Source organism: Hevea brasiliensis, chromosome 3, assembly GCF_030052815.1.
Source record: "Hevea brasiliensis isolate MT/VB/25A 57/8 chromosome 3, ASM3005281v1, whole genome shotgun sequence".
Lineage (NCBI taxonomy): Eukaryota > Viridiplantae > Streptophyta > Magnoliopsida > Malpighiales > Euphorbiaceae > Hevea > Hevea brasiliensis.
The window spans coordinates 55,984,202-55,990,499 of record NC_079495.1 but is presented as its reverse complement, the minus strand read 5'-3'; the positions used below and the strand labels follow the sequence as shown (position 1 = coordinate 55,990,499).

The 6,298-nt window shown below is 37.2% G+C and overlaps 1 non-coding gene across 1 annotated transcript; it reads right to left on the bottom strand.

Moving 5' to 3' along the window:
* Positions 1-5,069: 5,069 nt before the first annotated feature.
* Positions 5,070-5,176, bottom strand: LOC131178822 (small nucleolar RNA R71). The gene has a single exon (XR_009147831.1). It is a non-coding gene; the product is annotated as a small nucleolar RNA R71 (small nucleolar RNA).
* Positions 5,177-6,298: the final 1,122 nt, after the last annotated feature.

Sequence of the window (6,298 nt, the reverse complement as noted above, 5' to 3'; positions counted from 1 at the left end):
TTACCCTCCTTCAAGGCATAGGGATTCCAATAGCTGCCTGCTTAGAACTTCACCCCCTTTCATGGTGTTTCAACAAGTTATCCCTTTATGCAAGCCTATTAATAAGTCATAAATAACTTATTTTATCAGAATAGATTTGAGAAACACATACTCTCCCAAATTTGCCTCTATTATGGATAATTGTGATGAAGTGCTCAATTCCAGCTCCATAGGCACATCTCAATTCCCTATCTCCACTAATGTAGCCTACACTTTCAAAAGATTAAAAGGTCTTTTTGAGAGGTTGTAATGGGGTTAAGGGATAATGATTTGGTTAACAATGAAGGTTTTCAAGGAATGCAAATATGAGGATAGCTTTTATGCACAAAGTTCTAAGTATACCAAGTTTATTCTGCTGATTTTACGTGGGAAGAAAGGGGTTCCTCATGGTGCTAAGCATGCTTATTTTGGGACACTTTTTTTTTTATGTATGTATCACTCTTTTCCCCCAAACTCATTGCTTTTATTGGGTTGGAAAAGGCAATTTTTCCCTTGATTTCAATTGCACACTTGCACTCTTCTTGGTTTTTTTTCACACCTGCTTCCCATGTCTTCTTTCTACACTTGATATACCTATACTTTGCACACTAGGCTTCCTCAAAAGGGTAAAGTGAGTATTTGGGCTAGGGCTAGATAAACATTTGTGGGTAAGCAAGGAAAATTATATAGGTAAAGTATAGGCTCAAATTGGCTACAAGGGATATATAAATATTTTGACTAGGGTTGTTGAGGCTTAATGAGGCTATGTCAAAGAATGCCTTAATCATCTCTTTATCAAGTATATGCAGGATTTCACACCTGGATTTCACTCTTCTTGGTTTTTTTTCACACCTGCTTCCCATGTCTTCTTTTTACACTTGATATACCTATACTTTGCACACTAGGCTTCCTCAAAAGTGTAAGGTGAGTGTTTGGGCTAGGGCTAGATAAATATTTGTGGGTAAGCAAGGAAAATTATACAGGTAAAGTATAGGCTCAAATTGGCTGTAAGGGATATATAAATATTTTGACTAGGGTTGTTAAAGCTTAATGAGGCTATGTCAAAGAATGCCTTAATCATCTCTTTATCAAGTATATGCTAGGATTTCGCCTCGATAGGTCCATGAGACATGTTCTAGAGCTGGTGAGGCATTTTAGGTTTGTCTGTATTTCAAAAAATTTCTCCTAACTTTACAAGTTTAATGTGACAAATTAATAGTTATGAAGGGGTTTAACTAGTCTAGCTCCGCTAAGGTGATTAGGCTTTTCACAGACAACATATTAAAGTCCTTTTTGCTTATCCAGATACATTCATTCGTCGATCCCATGGAGTCTAATTATTAGCTTACTAATAATTGTGGTTATAATTCTAAGTTTCACAAGTTCAAAGTTCAAAATTTTCTAGATTTTTGATACACAAGTATAGTATGAATATAATTAAGCAATGTAATGATATGCAATGCATGAAATGCATTTGTACCCCCAAACTCAAATTTGACATTGTCCTCAATGTCAACACAATATGCAAAATTAAAAGGTAGCATAAAAATTATGAAAAAGAATATTATGTATTAAGGATTGAAAGTTTGGACAAAAAGCAAGTAAAAAAGACCTATGAGTGCAGTTTATGACTAAGGTATATGAATTTTTACATTAAAGAACCTATCCTATAGTCCTAACTCTAAAAAGTCTCTAATGGTGATGATGGTCCTTCTTCATCAAGCCTCTCAATAATTGTATCCAACTTGTTGTGCGCTTTCTGGAGGCTGTTTTCGAGCACTTGCATTCTGTTGTTGAGTGTAGTCTCCATGCGTTGAAGGTATACAACGATGGGGTCCATCAGTGGTGATGTATAGGGAGGCACTCGAGCGGGTCACTCATGATGGAGTGGCTCTTGGACTTGTGAAGGTTCACCAAGGTCTTCTCGTGCTTTTTCCCTCATAGGAGTTACATTCCCTTTGGTATTGATCAAGTGGCAGGTGTTGTCGACCTTCTTATAGATCCCCATGGATATACAGATGGTCTAGTCAATTCTGGAGGTGCCCAGAATGGAGCGCAGCCTATGATGACCTAGAACAAATTCGAAGTGGAGTGCGATGGCTGTAATAAGGCCCCCAAGCACTATATGCCCTGTTGACTGGTGAGATAGGCAGCGAAGGTGGTTGCACAAGAAGTATCCCATGCTACAATGCTGTCCGGTGACCATACACCAAAGGAAGAAGAGCTCATTAGTGTTCACCACGCCTAAGCTGTCACTGCAGCACATTATGGTGTGGACGGCTAACCGGTGCATGTACCGCAAAGCAGGGCTAGTGATACCAGTAGATTTTGACTTGTTGGAGTTGTAAACTTCTGTGTTCAGGGCTATGGAATGCCAGAAGTCAACACTGATGTTGACCATCCAGTTTTGCGGGATCTCCTGGTGCCCAATGTTGTCAAATCCAAAGATGGCATTGAACTCGTCCATGTTCATTGCCCTGTCGACACTAGGGAACCGAAACTCAATCTTGCCCTTGTCCTCCCTATCAGTGGAGCATAAGGTGGCCTTGAAACTTCCAAGGAACTCCTGTGTGTTGTCCCAGTAGGCAAGGAATTGGAGTTGGGCAAATCTAGTCCACCGAATGCTGTCAAGGAGCCCATTGATTTCATCTTGCAGCCCTATTTGCTCCAGCAGCTTAAAGTCCATATACTTGATAAGTGCATAATTTATTAATTTTACTCCCATCACATTTAGTGTTTCTAGGGTATCTTTATGCCTAATTCAGTTGATTAAAGTATAATTATCTATTAGGCATATGTTTACAGAGTTATTGGAATAATTGTGTTAAATGGAGAAATTTTTAGCATGTGCATTAATTTGACTTGCTATATTTTTCAAGTTTTTGGTGAAGTTCCAGAGCATAGAAGTGTGGAAGGTATCTTGGAAAGGTAAAATGATTGAGAAGTGTTGCTAATACAAAGTACACGGGTCGTGTAAGCACAACCATGGACCCGTGTAACATTCTGCCAGAAGAAATCTAAAGAGCGAAGGAAGAAACAAAGTACACGAGCCGTGTAACTTAACCCGTGTAATTCCTAGAGACCCGTGTAACCTTCTGTGCCAATGCAAGACATACTCATTTAGCTCTAGTAAGTTACACGGCCCTGGCCCGTGTAGTGATACATGGGCCGTGTATCTGTTGACAATCAATTTCCTGATTTTGCTCAAGTTGTAGTTTTTGACAGAGAGAAAGACTCTTAACACCTCATGGACTCTAAAAACCTAGCCCTAGGCCATTTATTATAAATAAAAGAGGCAGCAGCTGACACAAGGAATCAGACCTTCGTTCTCAATTCACATTTTAGATTTCTTCAATTTTCTTCTTTAATTTTCTGTAAGCCATGAACATGAGTGGCTAAGTTTTTAATTCAGTTCAAGGGATTCAAGTTCTTTTGCATGATTTGTGAGACCAGGTTCTTAATTTAATTTATGTCTTTTGAATATCTATTGTTTTCTGATTTCATTGTCTTTGATCTATTGAATGATTTGCTAAAAAGGCCTATTAGTTAATTATTTGATGTGATCAATTGCTAGTTCATCTTCATAATCCGTAATTGTTGTGTCAGATTGAACATGATTAGCAATTATGTTTTATTGATTATGATCCCAGTTTTCGATAATAACCTAAGGAAATAATAGGGTGAATTAAATGATTTATGCTTCATAAATTATTGTTCAGCTTAATTACTTCCTATTCTTAAAGCAGTTATTAATTTGATGAGGATTGCTTAATACCAATTCAGTTAATAATTAGAGTCAACAAGAGTGTTGGGCTCGAATTGATGAGTATAGGGAAGTTAGGGATTTTACCTCTCTGTTTGGTAAATCTATGTTAAGTATTCAATAAGAGATAATTGTATTTCTTTTGTCTATGATCGAATCAATGCATTGGAATGCAAATTAACTTGAACTGAAGTTTGTTTAATTTGAGAGTTTCTTATTTAATTTTAGATCTTAATTTTTGATTTTTGATTTCTTCTTTGGATTGCGAATTATCCCTCCCCAACCTTTGTTTCTTTTTCCATTATACAAGTGCATGAAATTTAATAATTCATTCTCTAGGGTTCGACCTGGATTTACCCCTTACTATAGAAAATATTTCATAACTGGTAATTTCAATTAATTTAATTTCTGGTGGATTCGACAGCCATCAAAAATTTTAGCGCCGTTGCCGGAGATTAAAATTTATTGGATTTCTTGCTTTTTGTATTAGGATATTTTGTTATTAATTTTTTTTATGAAGTGTTGCTATTTTCAGGGTTTTGGAAAAAATTACGGTGTTACTATTCATTGACAGATTTTTTGTTGAATTAGAAGAGTAGCCCATACTTATTTTGAAGGAAATGACGTTCTGATCAAGACCAATCAATCTAGAAGATTTATTGGATCCACCCTTTTGAGGCCAAATTCCATCATTTTCTAGGGTTTTAAGGCATTTTTCTGTTTTTACTTTGATTTCTTCTTATTTATGACAAGAACTTCTCAATCTGGTGAGTTGATCTTTGATCCAGAAGTAGAAAAAATGGCTAAATAGTTGAGAAATTTGACTAAGCAGGCTAAGCAGATTCTAAGTACATCTGAAGGAGTCCAATCTCTAAGGGAGTTAAGTTTGGATTCGGATTTGGATTCAAATTCCAAAAACGAAACCATGGCTGTTAGAACCTTGAAAGAGTTGGCTGCTCCTGATCTAAACCATTAGCCTTTGTGCATTCAATACCCTGCTTTAAATGTTAATTTTGAGTTGACATCTGGACTAATCCATTTGTTGCCTAAGTTTCATGGTCTTGCAGGTGAGGATCCACATAAGCATTTAAAAGAATTTCATATTATGTGTTCCAGCATGAAACCTCAAGGAGTTTCCGAGGATCAAATAAAGCTTCAAGCTTTCCCTTTCTCACTGGAAGGAACAGCTAAGGATTGGTTGTATTACCTTCCTTTTGGATCTGTCAACTCATGGAATGGGATGAAGTAGATATTTTTGGAGACGTATTTTCCTGCTTCCCATGCTGCCAACGTAAGAAAAGAAATTTGTGGCATCCGGCAGTACGATAGAGAGAGCTTATATGAGTATTGGGAGAGATTTAAGAAGCTGTGTGCAAGCTGTCCCCATCATTAAATAAGTGAGTAGCTTTTCATTCAGTATTTCTATGAGGGCTTCTACCTATGGATCACAGTATGATAGATGCTGCTAGTGGAGGAGCTTTGATTGACAAGACACCAGAAGAAACAAGGAGGCTGATTGCTAACATGGGAACAAATTCTCAGCAGTTTGGTATGAGAATGGATCACACACCTATGAAGGTTAATGATGTAAGTACATCTAACCTTGAGAAATAGATTTCTGATTTAACTTCTTTAGTGAGGCAGTTGGCTGTAGGGAATATGCAAACTGTTAAGGTATGTGGAATTTGTATGGGTTCGGGTCATGCTAATGACATGTGTCCTGCATTATAAGAGGATGAATCAATGCAACATGCTAATGCAGTAGGATATTATGGGCAGCCACAATGCAAGTATGATCCCTTTTCTAATACTTATAATCCAGGATAGTGAGATCATCCCAATCTGAGTTATGGGAATTAACCGGTGCAAAACTGATACCATCAGCAAAGACCACAAGTGAATCAACCACCTCTGCGTCCCTCAAATCAAGGTATGTCACTTAATGAAATTGTTAAGGCTTTGGCTAACAATACACAATAGTTTCAACAGGAGACCAAAAATAGCTTTCAAAATATAGAGAGGCAGATTGGTCAGTTAGCTTCATCTATGAGCAAACTTGAAGCTCAAGGTTCTAGGAAGCTCCCATCACAAACAGTCATGAATCCCAGAGAAAATACCATTGCTATAGTGTTGCGAAGTGGGAAAGAAGTTGATAACTAGACTCCATATGAGTCAATGAAAAAGAAGAAGCAAGGAGCAAAGGAGTCTGAAGTTCCTGAAGTTGAGGTAAATATTGAACCTAAACTAAATAAGGTTAATAATTATGTTCTTCCTCCATTCCCATGCAGGTTGGCTAAGACTAAGAAAGAAGAACAAGAGAAAGAAATTTTGGAGACTTTTAGAAAAGTGGAGGTGAATATACCTTTACTTGATGAAATCAAACAAGTTCCCAAGCATGCTAAATTCCTTAAGGAACTATGCACTACAAAGCACAAATTGAGGAATAATGAGAAGATCAGTGTGGGGGAAAATGTGTCAGCATTAATTCAGCAAAAATTACCCCCTAAGTGTAAGGAT